This window comes from Astatotilapia calliptera, chromosome 16 (genome assembly GCF_964374335.1).
Source record: "Astatotilapia calliptera chromosome 16, fAstCal68.1, whole genome shotgun sequence".
Lineage (NCBI taxonomy): Eukaryota > Metazoa > Chordata > Actinopteri > Cichliformes > Cichlidae > Astatotilapia > Astatotilapia calliptera.
In genome coordinates this window covers 6,699,897-6,719,643 of record NC_137437.1, presented here as the reverse complement: position 1 = coordinate 6,719,643, position 19,747 = coordinate 6,699,897, and positions in this window count along the sequence as shown.

Here is a 19,747-nt window from a genome sequence, read left to right as displayed (position 1 = left end):
AATTAGATCCGTCTGTACCTGGATTCAAGGTATCATCTTTCTGCTAATCAATATACTGTGTTTACATATAATAAGACACCTGAGCATGGACACCTACATAAAAAAAAAAAGCCATGGCAAGCCATACTAGGGTTAGTAATTCCATTTCAAAACAAAATTCAGTCAGGACCAAATATTGATCAAAAGATCAATACTTCCATCTGCGGACATTCACTGGCATGGCTCTGTTCTGGCACATCTCTATCCTTTCACAACAATGTGTGGAATCATATGGAGGAGAGACCAGAGCTCCACGTCCTTTGTGTGCTTACATGGACAGCTACGAAAGATGGGAAGATCAGCAGCAAGACCTGAGCAAGAAAAGAAAGAAACTGATAAAGTCCGAAAAGGCACAGGAAGGAGATACTGGGGTGGATGTGGGTTACAAAGATGTCTGTGAAGGTTCTCAGTCATTCAGGTCATCGTAGTCAAAGGAGCTTGCAAAGAAAAGCGTCTGGACTTCTTTAAGTTGCTTGAAGACGTTTCACCTCTCATCCGAGAAGCTTCTTCAGTTCTAAGGTCAAATGGTGGAGAGTCCCAGATATAAACCTAGTGGGAGTTTCCCCCCACAGAGGGACAAAAGGACCCCCTGATGATCCTCTAATCCACTGAGCCAAGGTGGGAAACTGGGTGTGGGTCCCAATCAGCCAGAGTTTCGGGTGTGTTCATTGTGAAACCTGGCCCCACCTTATCATGCGAATTCCTGAGATCAGATGGCCCAGGATGTGAGTGGGCGTTAAGGCGTCTGGGAAGGGATCTCAAAACTGGATTATAGATGGCAGAGAGTTGGTGTCATAAACCCCCGCCTCTGTTCAAAGATGGTCGCTCACAGTGGACATAGATGGCTTCTTTCACTCCTCTTTCAAACCATCTGTCCTCTCTGTCCAAAATGTGAACATTGGCATCCTCGAAAGAGTGTCCTTTATCCTTAAGATGCAGATGGACTGCTGAGTCTTGTCCTGTGGACAAGACCCATCACCCTTTGGAACACAAACTTGGAGTAATTAGGACCCTACACCACCGGGCAGAACATGTTCCCTCTAAGCCTGAAGGGAAAAAGAAGGAACACACACATGTAAAGGAAGCACTCAAAACGTGCGGCTATCCTAAATGGGCGTTCTTAAAGTCAGCAAAGAGGCACAGAAAAGAAGATCAGACACCAGCGAGGGAGGACAGACGCAACAACATTGTCATCCCCTATGTAGCCGGCGTATCAGAGAAACTCAGGAGGGTTTTCTCCAAGCATGACATCCCAGTGTATTTCAGACCCAGCAACACGCTCAGACAGAAACTGGTTCACCCGAAAGACAAAACGCCAAAACACAAACTTAACAATGTGGTGTATGCTGTACAGTGCAGCGAGGAATGCTCAGACCTCTACATTGGAGAGACCAAACAGCCACTTCACAAGCACATGGCACAACACAGAAGAGCCACCTCCACAGGACAAGACTCAGCAGTCCATCTGCATCTTAAGGATAAAGGACACTCTTTCGAGGATGCCAATGTTCACATTTTGGACAGAGAGGACAGATGGTTTGAAAGAGGAGTGAAAGAAGCATCTATGTCCACTGTGAGCGACCATCTTTGAACAGAGGCGGGGGTTTACGACACCAACTCTGCCATCTATAATCCAGTTTTGAGATCTCTTCCCAGACGCCTTAACGCCCACTCACATCCTGGGCCATCTGATCTCAGGAATTCGCATGATAAGGTGGGGCCAGGTTTCACAATGAACTCACCCGAAACTCTGGCTGATTGGGACCCACGCCCAGTTTCCCACCTTGGCTCAGGCGATTAAAGGATCATCAGGGGTCCTTTTGTCCCTCTGTGGGGGGTTACTCCCACTAGGTTTATATCTGGGACTCTCCACCATTTGACCTTAGAACTGAAGAAGCTTCTCGGATGAGAGGTGAAACGTCTTCAAGCAACTTAAAGAAGTCCAGACACTTTTCTTTGCAAGCTCCTTTGGTTACAAAGATGCTTGCAGATGCACAACAATTGTTTTTAGGCCCAAGCAACCTAAATAGCATGCCCGATATGAGATAGCGAGCTAGTTGTATAATATTGCCACAAGTATTTGTTCATCTGCCTTTACACACATATGAACTTGAGTGATATATACAGCAATATCACCTTCAACTCTTCTGGTCAGGTCACAAAGTTTAGGAGTGTGTTTACAGGAATTTTGGGACCATTCTTCTAGCATATTTGTGAGGACAGACACTGTTGTTGGACGTGAAGGCCTGGTTCGCAATGTCTGCTCTAATTCATCCCAAAGGTGTTCTGTCGGGTTGAGGTCAGGACTCTGTACATGCCAAGATGTCAAGTTCTTCAGCACCAAACTCACTCATCCAAGTCTTTATGGACCTTGCTTTGGTGGTGCACAGTCATGTTGCAACACCAAAGAACTATTCCCAAACTGTGCAAATCAAATTTGGAGCATGAAATTGTCCAATATGTCTTGTCTCCAAAATTGTATGCTGAAGCATTAAGAGTTCATTTCACTGGAACTAAGGGATCAGGCCCAACTCCTAAAAAAACAACCCCACACCATAATCCTCCTTTCAACAAACTTGGCACTTGGCACACTGGAGTCAGACAAGTACCGTTCTCCTGGAAACCATCATCATCATCATCAACTTTATTTATAAAGCACTTAAAAACAACCACAGCTGACACAAAGTGCTGTATATTGGAACTGTAAAATAGAATTACATGAGATATAAGTAAAAACCAAATAAAAGAAGAGTGAAATCATTAATTAAATAACTGCTTCAATTAAAAGAGAAACTAAGTCTCACTGAGGTTAAAAGCCAAGGAATAAAAGTGGGTTTTAAGACGTGATTTAAAAGTGGATAGTGAAGGGGCCTCTCTAACGTGCATGGGCAATTTATTCCATAATTTTGGAGCCACAATAGAGAAGGCCCTGTCCCCTCTGAGCTTCCTCCTGGATCTCGGTACCTCCAGGAGCAGCTGGTCAGCTGACCTGAGTAGGGATGGGTATCGAAAACCGGTTCTTGTTGAGAACCGGTTCCCACTGTTTCAATTCCTTGGAATTGTTTGCCATTTTTGTAAACGATTCCCTTATCGATTCCAGTCGCCCCGAATGACGTCACCACGTTGCGGAGCGTCATTTACCTGGCAGGAAACACGGCGCCTAAGCAGCTCAAACGCTAAAAAGTTTGGTTATACTTTACGAGAACGGATGACAACACGGCAACTTGCAATACTTGCAAAGTAGATATTTCATTTAAGGGAGGAAACACTACGAATATGCAAAAGCATTTGCTCACAAAACAACGCGATTACCTTAAATGAATGTCGTGTTTTTAATTCCGCTCCGGACTCGTGAATCTCAACCCAGCAGCAGCGGTAACGTTTGCACGTCCTCTCCCGTTAATGCAGCAGGTAAATAATCAACAACAGTGCATATTATGTTAGCGCGATCTGCCTTATTACAAAACCTGCCATCACTGTGCATTTAGGTGACCATGATGAGAGAGACAGACAGAGTCTGGCTGGCGCTCGCTGGCAGTTGTCGCTGCAGTCTATCGGTAGCGTCTCCTTTCAGGCCAGGATAGACGAATGTCAGCGAGCAGTGACTAAGTTTGTGGTCAAAGGCTTGCACCCATTTGCCACAGCAGATGATTTTCAGTAAGTGAATGTGTTTAATTGTAGGCAGGGACATTACTGGATATTCTTGTGTAATTGCTACAGAATAATTTATGCTATACTTTGTTATTGCTACAGAAGAATATTTATTTTATTATTTTACATTTACAATTTTTTTCCCCGGGGACCCTGTGACACCCCATTGAAGAGCCGTAAGCTGGAACTCTTAAGATCTCACTGCTGGGTTTGTAAGGCCATGTTACTCCTAAATTTCTATCTTGTTCAAAGAGAAGATAAAACAAAGTTCTAAGCTAATCGACCTTAGTGTTCTCCTTTTTTAAAAAGAATCGATAAGAGAATCGATAAAGAATCGAATCGTTAAACAGAATCGAAAATGGAATCGGAATCGTGAAAATCTTATCAATACCCATCCCTAGACCTGAGAGACCGACAGGGTATGTGGGGATGAAGAAGCTCAGAGAGGTAAGGCGGGGCAAGACTGTGAAGTCATTTAAAAACAAACATAAGAATTTTAAAATTAACTCTAAAAGACACAGGCAGCCAGTGCAGAGAGGCTAGTACGGGGGTTATATGCTCTCTTTTTCGAGTTCCTGTTAGGAGTTGTGCAGCCGCATTTTGAACCAGCTGCAGACGTGAGAGCAATGACTGACTGACCCCCACATAAAGTGAGTTACAGTAGTCCAGGAAAGAAAGAGTTCTTTCCTGGCCGAGTTCTTCTCGGTTCACCGCATGGACAGGACACGGGACTCGGGGAAGTCAAGGGGAGGCGGCGTGTGTTTAATGGTGAACAACAACTGGTGCAACAGTGCGAACGTTGTTCCTCTCACACGCTCCTGCACACCAAATCTGGAACTACTGTCCATCATGTGTCGTCCTTTTTATCTACCTCGGGAATTTACATCGGTCATTGTAAGTGCCGTTTATATTCCACCACAAGCGGACACGGTCACCGCCTTATGCGAGCTGCATGAGGCACTCACACAGCACCAGACACAACACCGGGACGCTGCGCTTATTGTGACGGGGGACTTTAATAGCGCCAACCTCAAACGTGCAGCGCTGAACTTTTATCAACACATCACCTGCCCCACCAGGGGTGAAAGGACACTGGACCACTGCTACACTACGGTCAAGGACGGCTACAAGGCACAATCCCGCCCCCCGTTTGGCAAATCTGATCACGCCGCCATCTTCCTCATGCCAAAATACAAACAAAGGCTGAAACAGGAAGTTCCGGTTCAGAGGAAGGTCGCGCGCTGGACGGATCAATCGGTGGCCGCGTTACAGGACGCACTCGATGACGCAGACTGGGGCATGTTCAGAAACAGCTCAGACGATGACGTCAACGTGTTTACGGAAGCGGTTGTGGGATTCATCGGGAAACTAGTGGATGATACCGTGGAGACAAAGACTATCACAACGTTTCCCAACCAGAAGCCGTGGGTGGATAAAACCATCCGCGACGCTCTGAGATCCCGCACCGCTGCCTACAACACGGGACTCACAACGGGGGACATGGACCCGTACAAAGCCGCGTCATATAACGTGCGGAGGGCGGTGAAAGAGGCGAAGCAGCACTACGGGAGGAAACTAGAGTCACAACTCCAACAGAGTGACTCTAGGAGCCTGTGGCGGGGACTAAGGACAATAACGGACTATAAAGCACCAACAACCGGTATGACGAACGCGGCCGTGACTCTGGCAGACGGGCTGAACACTTTCTATGCTCGCTTCGAGGCTGCAGCTAAGGTCTCCAACAATGCTAGTGTTAGCGGCGCTAACGGCTGCAGACAGGAAGATACTGCCAGCACCGGAAACGTGCTCGTCATCTCCGAGCATGAAGTAAGGAGAGCCTTCAAGAGAGTGAACACCAGGAAAGCAGCAGGACCAGACGGCATCCCAGGTCGTATCCTAAGAGACTGCGCATACCAGCTAGCTCCTGTGTTCACTGAGATATTCAACATCTCTTTATCTCCCCACATGTTTCAAAGAGTCCATCATTGTTCCTGTCCCGAAGAAACCCCACCCTGCTTCTCTCAATGACTATCGCCCTGTAGCCCTCACCTCAGTAGTGATGAAGTACTTTGAACGCCTGGTCAGAGACTTCATCATTTCTTCACTACCAGACACACTGGACCCACTACAGTTCGCTTACCGTCCAAATCGTTCCACAGACGATGCCATCTCTCATCTCCTCCACACATCACTCACTCACTTGGACACTAGAAGGGGGAATTATGTTAAAATGCTCTTCATAGACTACAGCTCTGCATTTAACACCATAATTCCCTCCACACTCACCACCAAGCTGGAGCATCTGGGACTCAGCTCATCTATGTGTCAGTGGATCTCCAACTTCCTAACTGGCAGACCACAGGCAGTAAGGATGGGCGGACATGTCTCAGCCTCCACCACTCTCAGCACTGGAGCCCCCCAGGGGTGTGTTCTGAGCCCCCTGCTGTACTCTTTGTACACATATGACTGTGTGGCCACTACCAGCTCCACCACCATCATCAAGTTTGCTGACGACACCGTCGTGGTGGGCCTGATCTCTGATAACAACGAGACGGCCTACCTGAAGGAGATTAGGAATCTGGAGAACTGGTGCCAGAGGAACAACCTCCTTCTAAACGTCAGTAAGACAAAGGAGCTGATAGTGGACTTCAGCACTAAGCAGGAGAGGAACTACCAGACCCCCGTCATCAACGAGTGCCCAGTGGAGAGAGTGGACAGCTTCAAATACCTCGGAGTTCACATCACGCAGGACCTGTCATGGTCCTGTCACATCAACACCGTGGTGAAAAAGGCCCGACAGCGTCTCTACCACCTCAGACGCTTGAGAGACTTCCAACTGCCCTCCAAGGTGCTCAGGAACTTTTACTCGTGCACCATAGAGAGCATCCTGGCGGGAAACATCTTAACCTGGTTCGGGAACAGCACCATGCAGGACAGACGAGCTCTACAGAGGGTTGTGCGGTCAGCTGAGCGCACCATCCGCTCCGAGCTCCCTGACCTGCACTCAATCTACAGCAGGCGGTGCTGGACCAAGGCCAGGAAGATCGTGAAGGACCTCAGCCATCCCAACAACAGACTGTTCTCTCTGTTGAGGTCAGGAAAGCGATTCCGCTCCCTGAAGACCAACACAGAGAGACTGAGGAGGAGCTTCTTCCCGCAGGCAATACGGTCTCTCAATCACACCACCACACAGTACTGACCCACACATACAGTTCTTACACACACACTGGACTTTCTGGACTTTGGTTTTGCACAACACTGGTCACTATATTCTTCATTTCCGGTTAATACTTGTACAGCTGCTGTTATTGTGTATATATTTATTTATATTTAGATTTCTTCATACATTCTTATATAGTTCTATATTGTGTATTTTGTTGTACAGTTATTTTATTTTCAACTTTAATTTATATATTTATCTTTATCTTATTCTTCCCAGTTAAATTTACCCTTCATTCTAATTTGTGTTGTACAGTTATTTCATTTTTAACCTTAATTTATATTTTATTCCTTCCTAGTTAAATTTACCCTTTTTAATTTTTCATATTTATTTCCTATCTTATTCATAGCCTTTTCCTTTTCTGTTTTCTTTAGGTCACGAGCAGTTGTCCAAGCATTTCACTACATATCGTACTGTGTATGACTGTGTACGTGACAAATAAAATTTGAATTTGAATTTGAATTTGAATTTGAAAGAAATGCATGGATCACTGTTTCAAGGTGCTGCCTCGAAAGAAAAGATTTTACTCTTGCCAGTCGCCTTAAATGATAAAAACTGAACTTCACCATTGCTCTGATTTGGTTGTCCAATCTAAAATCACTGTCCAACTTAAAACCAAGGTCAGTAACAACAGATTTAAAATAGACTTCCAGGGATCCTAAAACAACAGAGGAGGACTCACAGGGACCACTGGGTCCAAACACCAACACTTCTGTTTTCTTTTTATTAAAATTTAAAAAGTTTAGAGCCAACCAAGCTTTAATGTCATCTAGACATGTCAAAAGAGGTTTTATGGAGATGCCATCCTTGTGCTTTAGTGGCAAATAAATTTGGCAGTCATCGGCATAACAATGAAATGAGATCCCATGCCTTCTAAGGATAGAACCCAGAGGCAATAGATACAGTAAAAAGAGCAGTGACCCTAAAATTGAGCCCTGTGGGACGTCGCATGACAGAGGAGCAGAAGACGATTCGTAACCGAGAAGGCTGACAGAGAAAGTTCTATTTGACAAATAAGACCTAAACCAATTAAGTGCAGTGCCACCAATACCCACTACATCATGTAATCGAGAAATTAGAATATTGTGGTTTACGGTGTCAAAGGCAGCAGTTAGGTCAAGCAAGATAAGAACAACATGGTTACCAGAATCACATGCCAGAAAGATGTCATTAAAAACCCTTAATAATGCAGATTCTGTTCTGTGAAGGGTTTTAAAACCTGATTGAAAAACCTCAAAGATTCCATTTTCATCTAGAAAATCTTTCAATTGACTAAAAACAATTTTCTCTAAAACCTTGGAGACTAAAGGCAGCTTGGAAATAGGCCTATAGTTCGCTAAAACTGTGTGATCAAGGCCAGGTTTCTTAAGCAGTGGCTGTACTACTTCATGTTTGCAGGAACCACACCAGAAGACAGACTGCTGTTAATAATGTCAAGGAGATACTGTCCTATACTAGGAGAAATGTCTTTAAAGGATTGTGGAGGGACAGGATCCCGTGGGAAACCTGTGGGCTTAATATGGCGAACCACATCCTCTAAAGTGGAGAGCGTCACAAGCTCAAACTGAGTGAAAACAGCAGCGCAAGGGACAGAGACAGAGGGGTCAGAGTCAGGAGCTGTGATAAGAGCCCTGGTGGTGACAACCTTTTCAATAAAAAATTTCAGAAAATCATTGCAAATCTCAAATTTCATACATCGGATTGTCAGACAGAAAACTGTGATTCAAGCACGTCTCAACTGCTCTAGAGTCCAGTGGCAGCATGTTTTACACCACTACATCCAACACCTTGCATTGTGCTTGGTGTTGTAAGGCTTGGATGCAGCTGCTTAGCCGCGGAAACCCATTCCATGAAGCTCTCTGTGCACTGCTCTTGAGCTAATCTGAAGGCCACATAAAGTTTGGAGGTCTGTTGCAATTGACTCTGTTCAATATGCATCTCAGAATCCACCCTGCTCTGTGAGTTTTTGTGGTCTACCACTTCTGAGTCACTTCCACTTTGTTATAAAAGCACTAACAGTTGACTGTGGAATATTTAGTTGTGAGGAAATTTCATAACTGGACTTGTTGTACAGCTTGCATCCTGTCACGGTACCACCCTGGAATTCACTGATCTCCTGAGAGCGACTCATTCTTTCACAAACGTTTGTAGAAGCAGCCTGCATGCAACATCAGAATTCAAAGATTTAGACAGGTGAGTAAATGCTTTTGGCAATATTGTGTATAAAAAGGATATGAGCTGATGTGGGTTGGATTTCATTTGCTCATTTGCAGCTGAGCTGACTCTGAGGCCTGGTTGAACTAATGCCACGCTCAGTTTCTGTCAAGTTCACAGGGAAGCAAAAGGATAAGTAAGGGGATTTTTATCCGTGAGTGTGTGCACAAGATTAATGCCTTATTTGAGATATTTTGGTCTAAATGAAGCGGTAGTCTTACAGAAACACAAAAATCTCTTTCTAGAAACAATACCTCAGGCACTGTAGATAGTCCACAGACCTCACTCTGAACTGTTTTCACTCTAGACGTAGTTGTACAAAAGAAACAGTCCCCCTGAAATCTTTACAGAGATGATCACACTCGTGCTACAGTATTGCACAGCCACTGTTCAAGCTCAGCAGACCTACTTATTGCTTTCCATCATCCAATTCTGGGTAATGTGCACTTATGTTGAAATGGTGTGTTGTATATTTATGTGGTCACCTTGCACTTTACTCTTGTTCCACCAGAGTTTGGTGACCCAATGCATGCCACACTAGAACAAATCATGGTCACCTTTAGCCGGTGGCTCGTCTTGTGAGAGTTTGCGGCTCAGCCAGGTTTATGGCCCTCGCCCAAGTCACACCACAGGAAATCCAGCTATTGAGCAGCAGGAGAAGTGTCATCGCTGAGGTTCCCTAACAAATTACACCCTTCACTTGTGGAGAAAGCTCAGCGAGCTCTTGGCGGGGAGCATGCTGTTGGCTGGGGTGAGGGGAAAACTGCTCTGAGAGTGCAAGAAACGCTCCTGAAAGCAAAGTGACACCTGTCTCATATTCAGTGGTGTCCCTCCTTTGAAAAAGAAGACAGATCACTCATTGTTGGTGGCCAAAATAGGAAAGACATTCCGAACACACCGGAGGGACTAATATGGATAAACTGTGTCGTTCTGGGCAACACAGACAATGCTGCATTTTTATTCAGATTGTTCAGTTTTGTGCACTGGCCATATGTAAATATACAGTTTCAGGAAGGGCAGTGAATAGAGCTGCTGCTGCATCTTTCTTTTTCTTTTGCATATTTATGCCAAGAAACTGTATGGTTCAAATTTCTGTCACCACTGATGTTGGATACACTTTATGCATGTGTTCCCCTAAATGTAATTTCTTTAATCACTGTCTTCAAAGGAAAAGGGCGTAAAGCGTGATTGAAACATGTTTAGATGAAGTAAGTTGAGCTCTTGGAATATTTTAATCCTTCACAATTTTCTCACTTTATTCCAACACTATTCAATAACTTTTACCACAATACTACTTGGTCACTTAAATACTTCATGTTGTCTTCATATTACATAATGTTCAACAAAATCTACAGTCTGGTTAACATAAAAACTTAGTGGATTTACAACAACTTCCACGCCATCCATCATCTTATCTTTATCGGGATTGCAAGGGCCAATCCCAGATGTGATAGGGTAAGAGAGTACACCATGGACAGGTCACCAGTCTATCAAAGGGCTATGCACTCACATGTATGGGCAATTTAGAATCACCAGTTAATCTAGCCTTAATAACTGCAAGACGTTTAACTGTGGGAAGAAACCAGAGTACCCAGAGAGGTTAAACCACAATAAATAGCAATAGCATCCTGTGGTTTGGAACAGGGGCGGATCAAGAAGGGTGCCATGGGGTGGCATGGATTAACATTAACATTTTCAGCCTAATTACAGTTAACAGTGAATATAAATTCTTAAACTGAATATATTGCATAGTGTTACCCCCCTCCACCATTAAGAAATGGTTCAGCCCATACCACAAAACGGCTTTATTTTTTGTTTTCAGTAGCAACCAATAGCTATGATTGTGCCAGAGCACATTTTGAACAATACCGTGGAAATTTCAGATTTCACACAGGTGGTTGGTTGTTACACTCTGGAAATGGAATGAAGGTGAGTGTTAACCCTCCAGGACACGCTGCACCTCCAAACCACATGACTGATTTAAACTGACATAGCAACAAGGATCAGCCACGCTGAGTCTTTCAGCCCATGTTGAAAATTCGGACTTCAAAGTATACACCAGTTCTTAAATCCAGAGTTATGGTAATATATATATCTATTTCTATATATATATAGAGAGAGAGATATTCTAAATACTATTGTCATGGTTTTTTGTTTTGTTTTAAAAAAAAAAGCATTTTCAAAGGACAGCGTGAAAACAGTAAAGAAAAAAAATCCAGCTCTTTCCTATTGGTTGAGAAATGTACCATGTGACCACGTGTTGACTGTGACCAAGTCAACACGTGGGATTTGGTTGTTTAGGAAGAGGGGAAAGTTTTGGAGTGATGGTACCGAGACAGAGCGAGCGAGTGAGAGAGAGAGTTTTGAGATGTGGGAGATTTGTGACGTTTAGCGTGGAGTGTGTAGTTAGTGTGATGTGTAGTTAGTGTGTAGTTAGTCTGTTGTGTAGTCATTCTTTTGCGTGTCAGTGAGGGCACTAATGAATGTCACAAAGGCAAACATGTAAACACTGTCTCTAGGTGGAAAAGCGGAGTGATACACCTCCTGTTATCAGGCCTGCAGGGTTTATCGCTGCGGTGGTGTTCTCTGTCTTGTAGCAGACAAACAATTATTTTTTTATACTGGCACAAATAATTTGTGGGGCATCTTATTGCGACACCTGATTGTTCTCTCATTTTAGTCATAGGAATATTTGTAAATGGTTGTACAAAGTTTAAAAAACGGCAGGTGTATTAGCTGCATTTTTTAGATAAATAGTTGTATATGTTTACAAAATGTGTGCATAAGTTTTCAAAATGTACAATTTATATTTGCATTTCAAGTTATAAAAATAATTTACTCAACATGTCTGTGATTTTTATAGTAAAAAATACTAGGATTTTATGTTTTTTTGTGTGATTTCAGATCAGTAATATTAATACAGTATGTCAATGAAAAAACATCTAAATTCAGACACATGAGGTTGAGCTGAAAAGAATGAAAACAAGCAAGGCAGGAAAAAATATAAAATAAAACAATTTGAAGGTATGTAACTAACGTGTTTAATTATGTGGGCTACAGAAAATAATTAAGTTATAGATATGAAAAACGTGTATACTTACTGTATTTGAATCATTTTAACTGTTGGTAACCACCTGCATATGTGTTTGGAAGGAAAAAGGGCTTTGATTTTGCGACTCCATTTGATTTCAACTAAGAAAGTTTCTCTAGATCCGCCCCTGGTTTGGAATCATGTGAGCTTGTGAATTTTGTGAGTCCAGGTAACTAACCACTCTTACTAGATTGTATCATGTCATCTCAATAAGAACAAATTAAGTTGTTGAATTTCATACAGATCCTACATGATTTAATTATGTCCACCATAGAAACACAAAATTATTTTGTCCAAATTACAAGTTAGACTTTTGTAAATGCAACAACCATCCAATTTCCTTTTTGAGTGCAGATGACACCACAATAGTGTGATCCTTCACAGCAACAGAAGACAAAAGAAGATGAAACTGACCTCCACATGTAAACACTTTTAGCAGTGATGATGATCAGAGCCTGATATTGCCCAGTCACCAGGATCACCAGAATCACAGCCAGCAGACCCCAATCCGGCCCACTGGAAGGCTTGAAAATGTGAAGGGAGCGATGAATTTTGAACTTTTAATTGTACTTTCACATGTTATATATTTTTTCCTATTGATAAAGACCTCCCCCATACTACACTAAAGTAATAGATAAACAATTAAATGACAAAATGTTCCTGTTTTCCACTATCTTGTTTTATAAATACAGGATAGTCTGGGCAATGAGCTACCAAACCTTTTCTGTAATTGTATGCCTTTGTAATATATAAAAACTGAGATGTTGAGTGTTGGAATTTCCCTTCTTTTTCTTATATTAAGACAGAGATTAAATGTGTAGTTAAACATCTTTAAACTGACAGAAAAGGAGAGTTTCACTGGTCTGGCCCGGGTAAGATCAAAGCAGGCTGTATGTAGCCCATGATGTAAAATGAGTTTGACATCCCTGTCCTCTTTGCACTGATATGATATTTTTAAAGGATATATTGCAGCAAAAAAAACCCAAACTGTGAGTGTTTTTAATGTTGGGTCTTTCTTTCTCAGCCTCTTTTTTTCCGCTATGTAAATTTCTGTTGAGAAACAATGGTCTCAGATAATGTTTCTCCCTTGCTGAAGCAAACATTGGCTATACATTCCCTTGCTTAACTGCTTTACAAATATAGTCTGTGCTTGGAAAGAGACCTTAAATGTTCATATTAACGTCTCTTTCCATTATGTTCTGCATAATGAAGTTGTTCGTCTTTGGAGCTCTGGGGATTAAGGATGGCACCGGAGGACATCCTGCGTCCTGTTGTTTCATAAAAATCTCTTTAAGAGGCCAGCACTGAGAAATGCTTATTAGTCTAATGAGAGTTAGAAATACCTCTCTATTTTATTCTGTCCCATTTCACTCAAGCGGTCTGCAGTTCACAGAATAACCATAGAGATAAAATGTTGCAGTATTTTCATGGTTGTTCCTAAATGTGAGCCTTATTTGTAAGATATGACACAGCCACCCTGCCTTCATCTGTCTAGTGGCCTTCCAGAATAAATGGTTAAGACTATGAATTCTTTGTCTCTCTGTATTTGCTCAACTGTGTGTCCCATACAATATTTAAAACATAATAAGATTTCCTAAGTAGGGGTCTACATTAGGACTCAGGATGAATGATCGTGCCTTTCTTTTGGAAACTCTCTGAACAAGACATGCTCTTCTCATGAAACAGGACATTCCCATTTTTTAATTTAATTTCCAGTTGATTAACATCAGCAACATGACTTGTTGTGCACAGCGTAATTGTGAAGTAATCCGGGCAGGCTTTCTGTTGTGAATAACATGTTTTAATATTGAGATAGCTTAAGAAAACTAAACTATGTGTCAGCATGGTGCTGTGCTAGTTCATCATCTAACCATTGTTTTTAAATATGACGTGCTTAAACAATCTATTGTTGCTAAATACTTTATAGTGATACAGAATTTTCACAGCCACTTTAAATTAGTGTAGAGTAACTAAGTGTACATTATACTCTAGGCTTAAGTGCTGAGGTTTTACTTGCTACCTTACTTGATTTCTTCCACCTTGACCAACTTTATTATAAAATACTTGAGCCATAATTCTCCAGGGTTTCTGAATGTCTTTCAAAGTTTTTCTTTGGACATTGGCTGCTTTTGAACTAACTCCAGTCCCTGTACCTGTATCTGTATCATTTTCAGAGGAGGTCTTTTTTTGTTGTTTTGTTTTGGGGTTTTTTTTTAAACCAGAGATGGGCAGTAATGCGTTACTGTAATCCGATTACTTTTTTCAAGTAACGAGTAAAGTAAGGGATTACTATTGCAAAAACGGTAATTAGATTACCGTTATTTTCCCGTAGGAACGCTGCGTTACTGCGTTACTAAAACCGTGATTTTTTGCGAGAATGTCTCATGACAGTGACATAAGCAAGTGCGTCGTTCATGACAACAGCTGTGTGCAGATCAACAATGGATAATATATCGAATGCGGGAGAGAGCATGAGCATGCAAGCATGGAAGTACTGACCTTACTTTAAGTTTGATTCCATAAAAAGTGACAAAAACATTAGTGTCCGTTGTGCGTGGGAAGAAAACTTCTTTTTACAGCGAAAAAAAACCCTAAACTTCCGAGCAAGCACCGAGTACGCTCCGATGTAATGACGTAACGTAAAACTCACAGAGAAACTCGCGGATTCCTCAACTGACCGCTGCGGCACACCTGCACCAGAGCAAACCTCCGCCTACCCTACTCCTGCTTTACAGGTGAAAATAGAGCAACAGGACCGCTAGTCTTTGATGTTATTTATTTTCTGCTGTGTTTTACTTGCATCTATTTGAAAGAGTGAGTGTAAACACACAAAAAAATATTTTATTTTATGTGCTGGAATGTGCAGAAAATAGGTTTAAATGTTAAACAAATTTCTTCCAGTCAGAGAATGTTGCATATAATTAAATTTTTCTTAAAAGGTTCAAACTAATAAAACAAGTTTTAAAAAGAGACTTTTCCATTTGATTACATTTTGTATGATGGATTATGCAGAAAAAGTAGAATTGGGCTAAAAAATCTATTGCTTTATCACCTATTCAGGTTGTAAATCGTGTTTTTAAAAAGTAACTAAGTAATTAATTACTTTTGAAAATAAGTAATCAGTAAAGTAACTGGATTACTTTTTTAGGGAAGTAATCAGTAATTAGTTACTGATTACTTTTTTCAAGTAACTCGACCAACACTGGTTAAAACACTCAACAACAACAGTGACCTATGAATTATTCAAACATAAAAAGATACCTAACACAAGACATAAACCAACGTGTCTACACATAGCAGACAACTTAGCAGAAAACATTATTCTAATTTTATGTTTACACCCTCTGCTGTCACAAAATATAGAATTTGTTCCCATTTCTGTAGTTAAATCTACAAATTATGCCAAAGACGACAGTTTTACAGGCATAAAGTAGCATTTTTGTGTTTTTGCACCAACAAGGTGATTCCCAAAGAGCTATTAGCTAAAAATTTGGCATATCTTGATATGGTGTGTAGTTTGACTTTTAAAAAATTTGAGGAAACCAGACAAGTTGTGGACAAAGGAAATGTCAGGCCTAGCACTCTATATACAAATTGAATATACTTGTATATAGGTGAACTATAGTTCACTAATAAAGTGAACTTGGATGGTGGTGGTGGTGGTGTTGCAGATCCTGCCTGTAAACGGTCTTAAAATAAAAACAAAAAGATAAAGGACGACTGATGGCAGGGTAATTGTGGAGGATGAACTACTTAATTTCCTTGTGATAAAAATTAAAACTTCAAGTCAGGAAGAAATTGTGTTGTTGGCTATGAACACATTTGACTCTGAGGGGACTGAAGCCACCAAAAACGTTTTGTTTGGGCTCTGTCCTGCCTCACAGTGGAGCGTTGGATATAAAGACTCCAAAAAGCTGTCAACAATATTAAACCCTACCTTAAGGTGCTGAATGAATGTGGGGATAATATCCCTAGATTTGTCTCTTATCACCTGGATGATCTGCCGCCTGTTACCTACTCCGGTTTGGATGTTGTTTACTATGGTGAATGGACCAGCTGTGTACCGAGGTGGGTGCATTGAAACATGTAGTCACGGTGGATGTTTGAGAGCAAGTTGAGGCTGGTGCTGTGGAAGTCAACCCAAGTGTGACTGCTCTTAAGTGTTGATCTGACTTCCTCTTCACGTGTTCCCCACAATGGATCAAAACTGTGAAGAAGGGCAGGCCTCACCTGAAGCTGGAGAAGGTTGTTTCAAGTTTATGTTGCGAACACCGGATGCAACAAGAGGCCTGGAATTGTATCTATCATTGGCACTGGAGCTATGAGTACCATAAAAAGCTGTAAAAACTAAACTAGTAAGTGTGTTCCCAACTAAATTTGCCCAAATTTGTAGATGCAGAAACACTTTATCATCTGTATCTTAAAGAGAAACTTAACAGAGATGCCACCTGTCAGAAAATTGAGCTCTTTCAAGGTTACTGCTGAATCTAATGAATCAAAAATTAATGCTATGATAAAGCCAGTTAGACTGGTTGTAGACCGGTGTATTGGTATACAATATACACAGAATAACAATAGATTTCTTATCCTTAAATGATTTATACTCCCTATTGAACTCCTGAAAATTAGGAATATCTTAGTAGGATGGCTCATATAAATGCCTTTATTTAAGATAAAAGTACTTATAATATATATGTTGTGGGTGGTTTTAATGCTCATCTTTCGCACAGCAATTCTCGGTCTGCTATCCACTTAATCTGGTTTGGGGAAGATAATGATCTTATTCTGTCAAGCGAAGAGTTACCACTCCAAGACAGCTACACATATGTAAGTGAAGCTTGGCATGCTACATTATGGCTAAATCACTGCATATGTACAGATGTTGGGCAGCATTAGGAAACATGACTATGAAGTATGGGCAGTGTTGGGAAGGTTACTTTTAAAATGTATTCCACTACAGATTACAGAATGCATGCCCTAAAATATATTCTGTAACGTATTCCGTTACGTTACTCAATGAGAGTAACGTATTCTGATTACTTAACATATTATCATGCATTTTACAACTACGTGAATGTACTATTGCTGTGATTTATTACTATTACTGAAGGTCCGCGGCTCCGAACCGTAGTAAAGGGACCTCTGACTAATACGGTTCCGTGTTGGGCTCATAGCCGAAAAATAGCTTTACTTTGTTGTGAGGGTCAACTCTGCTTGCGAGAGACAGAGAGAGGCGTTGAAAGGCTGCTCCAACGGAACTTATTGTTTCGGAGGAAAACACGAACACAGTGTACAGTCGAGTCTTAATAGCTTACTTACAACTGGGCTCGTCAGGCACTCTTCTTGGCTGCAGTGGTTATTATTATATTTACATGCTTCCAGCTCCCGTTTCTGCTCGATGACAGCTCGGACTTTTCCACTCCCCTTTTTCTCCCTCCTCGCGCTCACAGACACATAACGAGTATGGCAGTCCATTCTCCCTACAGCACGGACTACACTGCCCATGATGCTACATTCTGAATTCTGCCTATTAGCTTAGCACAACAACAACAACAAAAAGGCGCTCTCTCACCCAGGAAACGCAGAGCGAGAGTGTCACTCTGTAACCATGGCAACTGCAACGCTGCCGCCTGGAACAACAGAACGTAGCTGTCAAACAAAACCCAAACAGTCCTGACCCGCCACAATATGAAACAGGAAAGTACTGCCGTGTAATCCACAAAGTAACTGCATTCCAAATACCACCTTTTTAAATGGTACCTGTAACGGAATACAGTTACTCATATTTTGTATTTTAAATACATAACAGTGGTACATGTATTCCGTTACTCCCCAACACTGAGTATGGGGTAGCTGTGTCAGACAATATACCTTTTACTTTTACTGTAAATGTGTAACAATTGCCAGCAACAATTGGAAATAATCATGTAACTAATAATGCTACCAGTGTAAAATGGTCAGAATTTAGTGAAGATGGCGTATTGGCCTATTATAATAATACAGATAAATATTTAAACAACATTTATTTGCCTAAAGAAGCTATTTTGTGCAAAGGTGTCAAATGTAAGAATCTTGAGCATAAACATAAACTTTGTTCCATGTATGATGATATTGTGACTGCTTTGTATGAAAGTGGTAAACCATTTGATGTACAATGCAAGGATAATATGAAACCTAATATCAGGCCTGGTTGGGAAGAACACGTAGCCATGTATCAGGATGAAGCGCATGTAGCTTAAAAACTTTTGGGCTGGAAGACCTAAGAAAGGCCCAGAGTTTGAACAGAAAAGGCTTGCAAATGCCAGATATAAGTATACTGTTTTTACATCTAAAGGTGAGCAGGTTGTGAAAGCAGATTTGAAAATGGAGAACAATAATGTCACAGATTTTTGGAAAGTGGTAAAAATTCTTAATAATTGTTAAATAACTCTCCCGTGCACAGTTGAAGGTTTTTCTTGGACAGATAATATAGCAGCATTATGGAGACAGCATTGCAGTACATTATTCACTTGTATAAAAAGTGAACCATATGTGGATGATTCTGACATTGCTGATAAACCTATAAGGATACACATACACATGAGGTATATGAAACCATTCATAAATGATTTAATAATAAAGGCTGCAGTTTGGGTCACATTACTGCAGAACATCTAAAAAATGCTAGTTTAAGGCTAGCTCCTCTTTTAGTGCTCTGTTTCACTGGTTTTATCATCCATGTAATATTACCAGACTCGATGTTGTGTATTTTGCTTGTCCCAGTTATTAAGGACAAAGCTGGAAAAGTAAGCTGTTTGGATAATTATAAGCCAGTATTTCATCTAAGGTTCTAGAAAGAATCCTATTGGATAGAGTCAGTGTGTATATCTCTTCCCTGGGTAATCAGTTTGGCTTCAAGCGAAACATGGTATATACACACTTGAGGAAATGGTGAACTTGTATGGGGCAAAAATTCATCAGTCTTCATGTGTTTTATTGATGCTTCTGATCCAGTAAACCACAGGAAACTTTTTGTTAAATTAAAACGACAGTGACTTCCTGGGTACATTACTGGAATGCTCATCAGAAGATGCAGGTTAGATGGGAATGCAGTATTCCTGCCCCATTGGTGTTAGCAATGGTGTCAGACAGGGTGGGATTTTGTCTCCAGATTTATTTAATTTATATGTTGCAGATGACCTGGTGGTCTTCAGTCCAAGTAGTGCTGGTTTACAGCAGCTCCTTAATATATGCACTGAATAAGGTGTGCAATGTGGTATAAAGTACAATGCAGGTGAAAGTGCTATTTTGCTATGTAGAGCCAAGCAGGATTAAAAAAGCTACATTTTCCAGTGTTTAAACTGTCAAACAATGTTTTTGAAGTTTATAAAAAGGTGAAATACCCTGGTCGTTTTATTACTGATCAAATGAATGATGATGATGATGATGATGATATATACAGACAATGCTGTAAGCTCTATGCTCAGGCAAACACAACTGCACTGTTTCTGAACCAGTAAAAGTGGCATGTTTAAAGCATATTGCACACCGCT